Below are 13,233 nucleotides of genomic sequence, written 5' to 3'. Positions count from 1 at the left end.
GTATGAGTAAAATCTATTTTAAATTTTAGGAACATATATTTACCATATATATGTATATGGGAAGAGAGAGTATATTGCGGTAAATAGTATAACTTTATAGTTTTGAAAATAGTGTTATCTTAATAGTAACGTAAATTCATGCTCTGTTTTATTTCTTAATATTCCTCAACTTGTTAAACTTTTAGTTCGACTTTAAAAAGAGGCAACCCTAATTTCCAAATTTTAATCACTAAAATATTTTTTCAAATATAAAACTAAAATTATATTCTGCTTCTTGATATCATCTTCTAGTTTGACTTTGTTAGATGGCAACCCTAAATTCCAGGTTCGCATAAATGTAAATTTATATTTGTTTGATATTATTAAATTTGTTAATCTTCTAGTTTGATTTTGGTAGGTGGCAACACTAATTTTCAGGTTCAAATTGCTTAATAATTTTTCAAATATAAATTTTTTATTTATGCTTTATTTTATTTTTTAATAATATTAAAAACGTTTAATCTCTTGGTTTAATTTTAAAAGGTGGCTATACTAACTTCTAGGTTCGAATCGCCTAAATACTTTTTCAAATATAAATAAAAGTTTATGTTCTGCTTTATTTCTTGATGTTATTAAACTTGTTAATATTCTAGTTTGACTTTGATAGATGGCAACCCAAAAATTCCAGGTTCGACTCAAATTTTCATAAATAAAAATTTCACTTTTATATATAAGCTTTACCAAATGCCTTTTATTTGCTACCTACATATATATTTGACATTAACTTTTATATATAAAAATATGGCAACACTGTACGTAAAATTGCTTCTTTGGTTTAGATATATTCCCAAAATTCTAATAGTAGATAGTAATAGACGAATAGTAAAAAAATCTTAAAACTGTAATATGAAAAGTTATATATTAAGTATATTCATCGGCATTTTTATTGCGAAAAAAAATCTTATAAAAAATCAGATAAGTTTATTATATTATATATATTATATAACAAACTCCAAACATCTCAAAAATATGTTTTTTAAATTTTTGTTCCGAAATTTTAACCCTTTGTAACCCTTAATCAACAACTGTAGACTGCAGGCAGACTAACGGCATTTTAATAAAATACATATGCTCATATTTGCATTTTACTCGCTTAACATATGCAAAATATTTTACATATATTATATCTTTTACAGATAAGGGCGGCACTTTTCTCGATATGTAACCACAAAATTAAAAATAAATATGGACACGTGTTCGTTTTGTTTTGCTATCAAATTACTTGACACGCTCTGACTTATGACGTCACTTTTATTTTTATGATTTTTTTTTACCACAAAAAACATTTATTTGCACAATCTTTTATTTCAATAAATTTTATCAGCCGGAATGCATAATTTTTGGCAAGTTTTCATTTTATTCGTTAATTTAACCAATTTTTTCTCAGAGCAGCTTTTATTCTAATTTCCTGTTTGATCTGCACTTAAGTTAAGTTTGAAGTTTGTTTCTTTAGCTATTGTCTGTGCAGTTGTTGTTATTGGTGCATACCCACCATGTAAATGAGTTGGCAGCGTTAACCTGTAGCCTGACACATGCAGAACACAGCTCCGCAGAGCAGAGCAGAGCAGACTTGCAGACAGGCGCGTTCAAGAACTTGTTTGGCCACAACTCGTTTAAGGCTATGAAAGTTCGTCAGTATGGGTTGCGGTTGATTAGTTTGCTTGCTGTTTTTGGTTTAGGTTTTCGGTTTTCTAGACATATATAGCAGGTATTGTTATTGCTTTTGTGGGCATAAGATGGAATTATGGTATTTTGTGTGTATTTCAAATTCAAATCATCGGAATAATTTTGCGAATGAAGGTAGTAAGGAAAACTCAACAAAAAAATGGTTTTTTAGAGACACGAAATAATATGCAACACAGTTATAATTATTTTCATTTTATAAAAATTATTAAATATATAATATTAACTTATTTTCAACACAAAATTGGCATTTATGTAATATTTTAGAGCAAAAATGTTTAAAATTAAGTTTAAAAGTATTTTTTCAAACACTTAATTTTTTTTTTTTTTTGGAAAATATGTATGAAAGTTCACCATATGCACTTGATTATATTTCCGGACTATTTTTTGTTATAATTTTAATTTTTAATATGTTTTCTAAATCAATTTGAGTATGTTCGCAACTCATTTTACACAATCTCTAAGTAAAAATAGAAAAGTTGCAAGCACTCAATCCAACACCGGCACTAAATTGAAATATATACACCAATGCAGTTTGAACAATTACCCGTCACACTATCCGTTGCACTGGGCGTTTTCACCCGTCCCAGCCAAAACACGAACTCTAACTGATATTGCGGCAGCTTAGGCCAAGACGTTAAGCCCCGTACATTGGTAAAACCAGTTAGTCAGCCAAGTGTATATAAAACTAAAAACACACAATAGTAAAATCGAGCAGCTTAAAGAGCTGACCGGGCAGCCTTCAACAGATGAGTTGAGATGCATAAAGTTATACGCATACATACTAACATCACACACAAATAAATTCATTTCAACGTTGTTTTGTTATTACTTACGCGTTTGTCGCATTCAATATTGGTATTTGGCTTATTGCCTGTGGTTGGAATCGGGGTGTGGTGAGTTTTACACCCAGCACTTGTAGGAGTAAATAACAAATAACTAAGATTTTTACGCTCATGCAAATAAAAAAAAAAGTAAAATTAAAAAAGAAATTATTTGTTTTTGCATTTGTTTGTCATTGCTTTTCAGTCACATACAACACACACCATTTACACCACACAAACATTGTGGCTTTATATTCGATGCTCAATGATTGTTGCTAAGCTGTGATATTATTTATATTATTTTATTTGCAACACAGGCATACATATTTACATACATATGTGAAAAACAATGCAAAAAAGTAGCAGTAAAAAAATAACAAAATACTATGCACCCATTAAAATGACTAACTAACAATCCGTTGAGCGGCTTACTCACACATTGGCGCTCACAGCGCTCTCATATGCTCTCAATCCACTAAGTGGTAAATAACTTTACGTGTTGTTGAGTTTAAGCGCTACTCAACAATATTCACCAACAGCAGCTGAGCAAATATTTCGTTGATAGTTACTTGTATGTGCTACTTGCCTTAATTCATATAAGTTTAACGAAAGAGTGGGGATCACTGCTCTACATACTCGGACAGTTCAGCACGCTTTAACGGCGAGCGCGACTAACAACAATCACTTGCATTCTCTTTCGCATATATGTATACCACAAATGAAATGTATGCAATGTACCTATATGTAGAAGCGGTGAACGTTCACGCATCGCTCGTGATTAGAGTGGGGGGCAGTCGACATAACAATAAAAAAATTAACAATAACAACAATATAAAATAGTGTAGTTGGAGTAAAAGCAAATACTGCTGCTGCTCGCGTTGTTGCCAAATGAAGCGTACATCTCCACGTTTCGTCTGGCGGTACAACTACACACATATATATATATATATATATATATATTTATATAATATATATACATATATGTATGAGAAATCGGTGCATTATCGCATATATGAAACAGCCGCAATCGATTTGGCTTCAATGACAACCAATTTGCGCGTGAAAATATTGCAAAATCCGCGTTGTTTTACCGTTGCGTTTGTTGAATGAACGAAACATGCGTCGAGTTTCGTGCTTAAATCTTTCGTTTGGCTCTAGTGTGTGTAGCTTATTAATTGTTTTTCGGTATTTAAATAATTTTTTGCTATTGTTTTGCAAGTTAACGGCACGGCACAGATAATTAATTGGAGTTTTTATTGGTGCGTAATATAATAGCAATTAATTACTTCACAAGTGAGCAAATATTTTAATGATACACATATGTTGTTATTTCTGGTTTTCGGAAAAATTATATAAGCAATTGAATGGTATGGAAGATTCCGATAACTTTTCAAATGACTTAAAAAATATGCTCATATAGTTATTATTAATATCATTAAAAAAATCTATCTTTTATTATTTCCCATTTTGGTGTATTTCTTGTAAATCAGCTCAGCAGTTTCCGAAATATTTATCATAGCTGGATGTTGAATTTAGAATACCTAAAATGCATGAAAAAGCATGGAAGTATAGTAATTGAGGTTCGTCAGAAGTTGTATGAGAGTAAATTGGTTTGAAATTTGATGTCGTGGTTACAGAACCTATAGTTTTAGAAATACATCAAATTATGAAAACAAGTTGCTACTGACCAGCGCATAATACAAAGGCTAATTTTGACAACTTTAGTAGTAGCATTGTGTCCAAACAGAGTTTCTATCGAATTTCCTATGTGATATTCGAAAGGTGCGGGAAATTCCTGACTTTTTATAACTTGAAGAAGATGCATTAAGTTTTCCACGACGTTTTAAACATTCAGAAAGAAAGGTCGGCGACCCTACAAAATATATATATAAATAATCAGCGTTACGAGCTGAGTTGTTTTAGTCATTTTCGTCTATCTGTGAATACTTTTTCAAGTAGTTCGAAGCGACTTTTGAATTTTATCTGATGATAAGAAACAAATAGAAAACTATATGGCGCATAACCTTTCCGAAACAATTAAGAGCTCATACTTGTAGAGACTTTCTTATACCTTCTTATCTAAGAAGCTATTTTTCAGAGTAACAAGCGAAAAAAATAATCGCTTTCTTGCTCCACTTTAAGATATACCATATATATTTGTATATACGTACAGATATTACGATTTTTCTTATATATATACATATAAATCTACATATAATAGGTTCCCTTCTACTCATATGCTCGTACATAATAATCAGTGAAGTGTTTCAAAATAATCTCAAAATATGCACAAAAAAACTGCATCGTCGCCACCAACATCGGCGCTCAAAAGCTTCACAATACAAAGAAGAAGAACTCTGCTTACAATTGTAGCGCTGCGACATGCAACTGGTAGAGCTGTGAAGATGCATTGTAGCGGCACCAACCGTGGCGAATGACTACAACGCTGCCTATTACCATTTTGCATAATTTTTAGCATTTTTCTATGCTTCGCTTCCAACCTCGGTGCCTTATGCGAACTCTTTCGCGCCCCAGCCAACAAAAATCGTTCTGTTCTACTCACTTTCCGTAAGCAGTCACATGTACCAGTGTTTAGGTTGTGTGCTGGCACGGAAGTATGTGTACGGTGGATATATGAACTGACAGTTAGGTAAATACTTGCTAATAATGTGTAATTTGCATAGAATTTAAAATTTTTGCTCTATTCTTAACACATTTCAGATTTCTCTGTTATGCTTGATGGAACTAAAAAGATTGTCTATATCAGTTGCATTTAAATCATTTGTCAATTAAGTTATTTTCTGTTTATGTATAGGTGAAATTTTCTTTTAATGGTCTTTCAACAGCATAGGGTGTTCGGTTCAGTGTAATAATAAAAAAAAATTTCACTTACTTAAATTGATTGAAGAGATTTGGTTAGGTATTATCTCGAGTAATGTTAATTTCTATAACACCTTAGCTTTCAACAGATTTGATTGCGTCAGCGATGACTGTTTCTCTTTGAAATTTTCTTAGTTTAGGATACCTAAAAGTACATCAAAATGTCATTAAATAAGTTGCTTGTGTCAATCTCTATTCGTCTTCTTGCTCTTCTTCAAAACTTAAACATTTTGGTATGAATCCGATCGAAAACACCAAGAAAATATATAAAGTATTGAAAAGCTCACGAACTTCAAATAAAATTCCTGGTTTATTCTGATCACGCAGACCTGACTGTGGTATTAAAGAATATCGAAAGCGACGTTGAAATGTACATTTTTTTTTATTGTAGGCGACATAACAGTGGAATTATTTGCCTCACAGTCTTTTATTGATATTTATATATTGAAGTTTGCTATGAAGTTTATAATACTCAGATAGATACATCGGAGACCCTATAAAATATATATATAAATAATCAGCGGGACCAGCTGAGTCGATTTAGTCATGTCCGTGTGTCCTTCTGTCTGTCTAGTTCCTCAGTTTTTGAGATATCAACCTGAAATTTTGCATACGTCCTTTTCTACTCGAAATGCTGCTCATTTTTTGAAACCGCCGATATCGATCATCATAACATATAGCTGTCATATAAACTGGTCGCTCAAAATCCTGTATTAAAAACTCTTTTATTTGAGGAGGTATCCTCACGAAATTTGGCGTACATAGTTGCCTAAAGCACACTAATGGCACAATCTTCAAACAAATTCTTTAGATCATATTACTATAGCATATAGCTGTCATACAAACTGAACAATCAGAATCAAGTTCATGTATGGAAACATTTTTAATTGTGAAGGATATCATAGCTTCGGTGCAGTCGAATTTAATGTTTTATCTAGTTTTGTTAATACTTGTATATAATCGTGGAAGGTAGTCGTATATAATCTGGTGCAAAATAATTACCAGCTTTACATTCATTCTTACTTAAAATGTCTTTCTATTCCAACTTTAAAATGTCTAATAACCGTTCTCTTTGAAATAATTTCCAATAAAATTTAATATACTTTTATTATTGTATGTTATTGTAAAAATACACAAACCTACTTTTTGTTTCAATTGTGAACTTTTTTGTGTTTGAGCAAACACCGGATCGCAATCGATACATCAAAAAATTAAAACAAAATTGCAAATACAATTCCTGCTTTAGTAATGCAAAAAGCAAAAATATGAATAGCCGAAAATTTAAATTCAGATAAGAATTCGTTTAACCGGTTAAGGTTGAATTTCTTAAACAATAAAACACAGATTTCCGGATATGCCAGGTAAACGAGGCAATGGTGACTAATATTTAATTTTTTTTCTTTTTGGTTTCAATTGTGCTTGAAAGTCATTTTGGTTCCCACACATACAACATGCTAACTGCTTTTTATTTGTTTATGCAGAATTACCTGCAAGACTTCTTTTTATTATATTTTACAGTCACTGCTGTCTAATATTTTTGTTTCTGTAGAAATTTTTTTTTTTACTGGCTTGTTATTTGGTTAGGTGCATAACAATAGAAAATTTTAATATTGAGACTGTGTTTATTGGGTGACTTATCGTTCTGCGGGTGGTCTTAGGTTCTGAGCGCGGCTTTTACAAGTAAAAAAAAGATCATAATCACAAATTTGATGCATACAATATCCAGGTGTGTAGTATACTCGTACATATTTGAAAAGGGTCTGCAAAAAAACTCAGTATTTTTTTATAATGCCCACAAATTGTGAGTGAAGCTCTGCCCAACCTTAAATTGCTCAAATTCATACGCAAACATACATACATATATACAGGGGTTTTGACGCACTTTAACGCACATGTGTGGGTGTATGTAGGGAGTAGTGCGTTAAAACGCATACGCAACACATTCGTGTTAATATATCAATGATATGTATACAACGCGCATATTCGAAATCTCCGCTGGCGACAAAAAGCAAAATGATTTTTAAGTTCGTTTTACTTTTACTTTCGTGTGTAACTGGTTTGTGCGCATGCGTAGCTGCTGCGGCCGCTGCAACCTTTGCTTATACATATGTACAAGTACATTTTAAGCCCACATTCGTTTTTTACACATTCTCGCTTTGTTGACTATTGTTTTGATTATTTGTAATTTACTTATTTTTCAATGCACTTAATAAGTTGTTTGTGTAAGCGACATGAGGAAAGTATTGCATGGCGGAAAGTGGTTGCCAATCAATTTCTGGCACCATAACATGCAATTACAATATTGTACAATAAATATTAGCAACACCATTATCGTCACAAAGAGTAGCGGATAATTAACGGTATGCTTGTTTATTGTTTTATTATGAATTTGTATATTTATTTTTTTTTGATAATAATGTCTTTCTAACTCACAAAGCATTTTTTGAAAACATTTAAATATTTCAGCAATTTTTAAAAGCTTCGAAAAGTCGAAAATATCGTATAAAAACCAATAATATATGCAGAGCTGCAAGTAACTCGATTACCGTTAAGGACCATTCATGCATAAGAAAATTAATGGCACACGGCAATAACAATTTTTTGTCAGCTATTTACAAGTATTTTTAACCTTTTTTACAAAAGTCTGGAGTGACCTGCTTGAGCTTTATGCATGCACTTACGTATTAGGTACAATACATATATTTATTTGTGTTCAAATATTTTACAAATGTCACTACTTTAACTGCTCAATAGCCTAATTGAAGGTAATTTGTTTAATAGAGCAGTAAATATAATGATGACAAAAAATATTTATGGTTGAAAATAAAAAACTAGCAATAGCAAGTAAGGAAGGGCTAAGTTCGGATGTAACCGAACATTTTATATTCTCACAAAGTCAAACTGTATACTTGTTTGAGATTTCTTTATATATTATATTTTGTTTCATTTGCATAGTGGATAGTGAAAGATAGAATTTAAAATGGTTTGGCTTATCGCGCTTTTAGTATTTCTTAACAGTACCGTTATATGGGGAGTGGGCGGGGTTGTCACCCGATTTCACAGAAAACATTTGTTCTCAATGAATTTTGTTATTATAGCTTTAGCGGTATAGGAGATATGCACATTAAACCTATAAGGGGGTGGGCCACCCCACTTTAAAAAAAAAAATTTTAACTGCAGATGCCCCTCCCTAATGAGCTGCTGTATACCAAATAACAATCTTGTATCTTATTGTGGAGCTTAGTTATGGGAATTTATTTCGTCTAAAGAGAAGTTTGTGTATTTAATATCTCTGAGAGTACCCTTATGAATTTATCGTCAAAATGACAACTAGTTATCGATCAAGGTGGTGCATATTTGAAATAATCAATTCCTTTTGACTAGATCTTATATGTACGAACAACATTTTTTTTTTCGAAAAAACACTAAAAACTTTTTTGAATATTGTATTTTCGGCTCTATACCAAGCAATACAATCATACCTTAGTGGTTTGGTAAAATCCGTACGTACCTCGTGAGCTGAAAAGAGATGAACCCATTGGCCGTCCAAAAGACGAAGAGAGTTACGTGGTCGAAAATATAAGAAATACACAAAATCTTGTTCACGCCAACTGACACTGTAATTATATTGAGAAAGTGTTGGTAATATACTTCCTGTAAATTTGAAAAACGAAAGCTCTGTGCGAATCGGATACCACACAAGTTTAAATGTGATTTTTTTCGAATCCACTGTATTCGCCGGATTCGTCCGCTTTTCTTTTTTTCTTAAAAACTTTAAGAAAAAGCTCGCTTGAAAAAACCTTAATACAATGAAGAAGTAATCGCCGAGACTACATCTATTATGAGGCAAAAAGTACTTCTAAAATAATATCGGACATATAGACGACCGCTATAATCGATCTATGACCATAAATTGCAACTATGCTGAATAATAAAACCAAACTTTGCCAAAGAAACGTAATTTTGTTAAAATTTAACCAATTTCATATTCTCCTTTTTACCTTTCAAAAACGCGAAGGATATATATGGTAATCGAGAATAAATCAATCAACCTATTACCTAGATATAGATGTCTATTCAAGGTCTTATTAATAATTTGATATACTAACAAGCGTTCCGTGACGTTACTCAGTTTTTCTAACGCTTCTTCAGCTCCGTGATTATATCAGTAAGTTAAGTAAGTCGATGCATGTTTTTTTTTTTTTTTTTTGTGAATAGTAGTCTACTCTCGTTGCTGTCACATGATCCGATGAGATTCCTCGAAGTTCCCATGTTAAGCGGACACTCATAGGCGATTCAGTTTCTTAGAATGCACAAGTATATTAAATTAGGTACATTTTAGGTGTAGTAAAAATCAATCCATTATTTTTCCAATAGATGGCGGTATTTATCTGTATCTCGCGTTGATCGGCTAGATGGCGTTAGAAAGATGATATTTTGTACTAAAAAAGCTTTTCGGACAGTTTTGTGATTGGTTGACAGTTTGAGCGCGCATAAAAAAGAACATAGCTATATTTTACAGTTTTTCTTCGATAAGGGCGAAAACGCAACCCAGGCTGCTGAAAATGTGAATAGCGTTTAAGGTCCTGATATTGCTTCTAACAGCCAATCATATGCAATTTTGGTTTCGATTCTGTTCCAGTAATTTCGATGTCAAAGATGCACCGCGCTCTGGAAGACCAATTATCGAAAAAATCGATCAAATAATGGAAATCGCCGAGTCCAAATCGATTTCTTTTTACTACATCTAATATACGAGAAGTATAGCCAGCAAAAGTCTCAAAAGGTCTAGAATATTAAGTTAAAAAGCTATTGTGAAGTCAAAGAAGGCGGCGACGGGAATATTATAGTGCTTAAGAAGTAATGGAATTATTTAATTACCTGACCTTTAGACTTAGATTTTTTGGATTTGGGTGAAATTGTAAATGTCATTTATATAATGCTGTGTTAGAAATAATTTAAGCCTCTCCTGAAAAAGTAGTAATGATATTAACTTATAAAAAAGTACAGAAACTATTAAGTTAAGTAATTGGCCAGAAGTTAATCATTAGCTTTGATTTTATTTTATTAAAAATTTTAATTAAAATGAAACTCTTCGAAGAACAGTTTTATAAATATTTGAAAACAATATTTAAAAATGGCACACTAAAATGCACCTAATTTTTTTTTTTAATATGGCAGCACTTATTTTTTTTGCACAAATTAAAATACAATTAGTGAGTTGCTTCTGACTTCCACCATATTTTATTCCTTCATGGTCTGGTGTATATCACAGGTTAATTATATCGTCACTTTTACCCCACAACAAGGTGGTCAATGACAGCCAATAATTATTAACGAAAATAAATTTTACTTGCAATCATATTTTTGGCAAACGAATGCTGACTTAATATTTAGTTATTCGTTAGTTAAAATAAACAAATACATTCATACTCACGAGCTGTTCGCGCTATATTTTAAATGTGTTTGTTAAAAATCGCAAGTCAAAGCAACTTTCTACAAGTTTTGAATTGTTGTAGTACAACGAAATTGTTGTCAGATATATTAATTTTTTTCTTTTTGTATGTATGTTATGTATATTTGTACATATGTACCGAAATAACTGTTGTAACTGTGAAGCACGTATTGTCAAAACTTGAAAAAAAGCGAACATAAAAACGCACGAAAAACCTCAAAGTGGAAAGGTATAATGAAAAGTTGTCTGAACTTTAATTTCAGGAAAGCGAAAATCTACAACAATAATAACATTAATAATAATAACAATAAATAAAATAATGAAAATATTTTATGGACTGCTGATTTCCTCCGGAACTATACAATTGACACTTCTTATACTATATACTTGTATGTATAAAATATATATATTTTATATGTATGTACAATATGTTTGGTTGAAAATGTGGAAAGAAAGTCAAGGTTGCTTTTGTTGACATGACAATTACACTGCAAAGAAATTATTTATTTTGACTCATGTTTTGCCATTTGACAACCGCTGTAGCTGGCTGGATTGTGTGTTTCACTACCATGCAATGGGTAAATATATGGTGACTTATTTATCGTTAAGGAAATCTTACCTCAAACTAAACAAGAAGAAAACAAATAATTAAAGCAAACTTACTTTAACTAAAGCAAAAAAGAAAGTAAGACATGAAATTGCCAACATATTGATTTTATTAGTTTGCATATCTAATGGCATTTGTATATAAAGAAAATTTCGGATAACCGCAGTACGCACTATGAGTTTTGATAGCCCTCTTGTTAGTTCGATTTTGTACCACGTTTTCTAAAACGACCGATCTTAAATCTGGTCGAACAGCTAGAGCATTGATCTGACGCACCGCCATAAAATGCAAAAATTAGTCTTATGCAGTTAAAGCATAAAAACTAGATGTCCTATTAATGAACCCATTGACAAACCCATTTATCAGATTCACAGATTTATTTAATTTTATGAATCAGTCATCGAAAGTTTGTCCCACTAAATTATTGTTTCAAGCACGATGGAGTCCAACTACTACTCCAAATATGCTTACATCTATAGCTTAACAGGTAATAATTTATCATAACAGGTTAAAATCCATCTCAACTTAAGCTCATCAATACCTGTCGACAAAGAGTCGATGCAGATCTCCATTTGCTGGTGTATTGGTGTTGGTGGAGGAACCGACAAATCAACACAAAATAAATAATTTTATGAATAAGGAATACAACAGTAAAAACAAGAAAAAACGTTAACTTCGGCTGCAGCGAAGCTTCACAAATACAAAAGATTCCCCACAACAACTTCATTCCGATCGTTCAGTTTGTATCGCAGCTATATGCCATAGTCATCCGATCTAACCAGGGCAGGGCATAAACATTTTGTTTTTGTAAAAAAATGTGTTGTAAAAAGCTCCTTAAGCGACTTAAAATTTGTAAGTAATAGAAATTATAAATTAAGCTAGACTGTAAATTTATTATTTTATAAGATATTCTATAAAAATCGGAATTTGTTGAGCAAATTTCTAGCAATAATTTAATAATTTTTGCAAAATATATAAAATATAATATAATTTTTTCTAACATCTACTATTCAAACAAAACTCTTAACTGCCATTTGCTTTTAATGAATTTTTTTCACTTTCGACTGACTTTTTACATGCAAACTTTTATTGAGTCATTCTCAAGTCACTTAAAATTTAATTTTTTTCATGTCAGCATACTGAAAATTCGTTTTTAATTCTTGATAATCGGGAATATGAACTTTAGATAGAAAAATAAATAACAGTCACAGCGACAACAAATACTAGCACAAAATATATTACAAAAAATCTTGACTATTTGTGTCAGCGTCTCGAGAGCAAGTTGAACAAATTCCAAGTGACAAATAAATTAATACAATTACAAACGAAAGAAACTGGCTTATAAAAAAGTGTCAAGCAACCGACATCAGCGGCTCTTTTCAAATGGCAAATAATTCAGGCTTCAATATGTACTCGCAAACGTGTGTTCGTACACATATGTGCATGTATTTATGTATGAAAGTTGGTGGTAAAGTCGACTACCTTCATGTATGAGCAGGTTCTTGACATTCTAGTTCTTTTGCTCCCCAAGGCAAAGTCACTTACATGGCAACGAATTAATAGCGAAAATATTTTTATAAGCAAATGTACATACATATGTATACATATTATATATTTGTATATATGTGGATAATTTGAAAATTGCATTAAGCCATGTGTATGTAAGTCTGATAAATGATATGTATACCTATAAATAAATTAAAAGCTTACGAACTTGCGCTTGAAAATGAATGCATTTTGTGTGA

General features: G+C 31.6%; 1 protein-coding gene across 2 annotated transcripts in view; it reads right to left on the bottom strand.

Annotated features, from left to right (window-relative positions):
* sas (stranded at second) overlaps positions 1-2,376 on the bottom strand; it is a 53,636-nt gene extending 51,260 nt beyond the window's left edge. The window contains exon 1 of one of the 2 annotated variants that reach the window (XM_036378110.2): positions 2,270-2,376. The gene's annotated coding sequence lies outside the window, so the exon portion shown is untranslated. The remainder of the gene's footprint in view (positions 1-2,269) is intronic. The other variant, XM_036378112.2, reaches the window with a different exon arrangement.
* Between the last annotated feature and the right edge of the window lie 10,857 nt (positions 2,377-13,233).

The sequence above is a fragment of the Bactrocera oleae genome, chromosome 2, assembly GCF_042242935.1.
Source record: "Bactrocera oleae isolate idBacOlea1 chromosome 2, idBacOlea1, whole genome shotgun sequence".
NCBI classification, from domain to species: Eukaryota; Metazoa; Arthropoda; class Insecta; order Diptera; family Tephritidae; genus Bactrocera; species Bactrocera oleae.
Note: the sequence above shows the minus strand (reverse complement) of the source record. Positions and strands in the feature narration are given on the sequence as shown.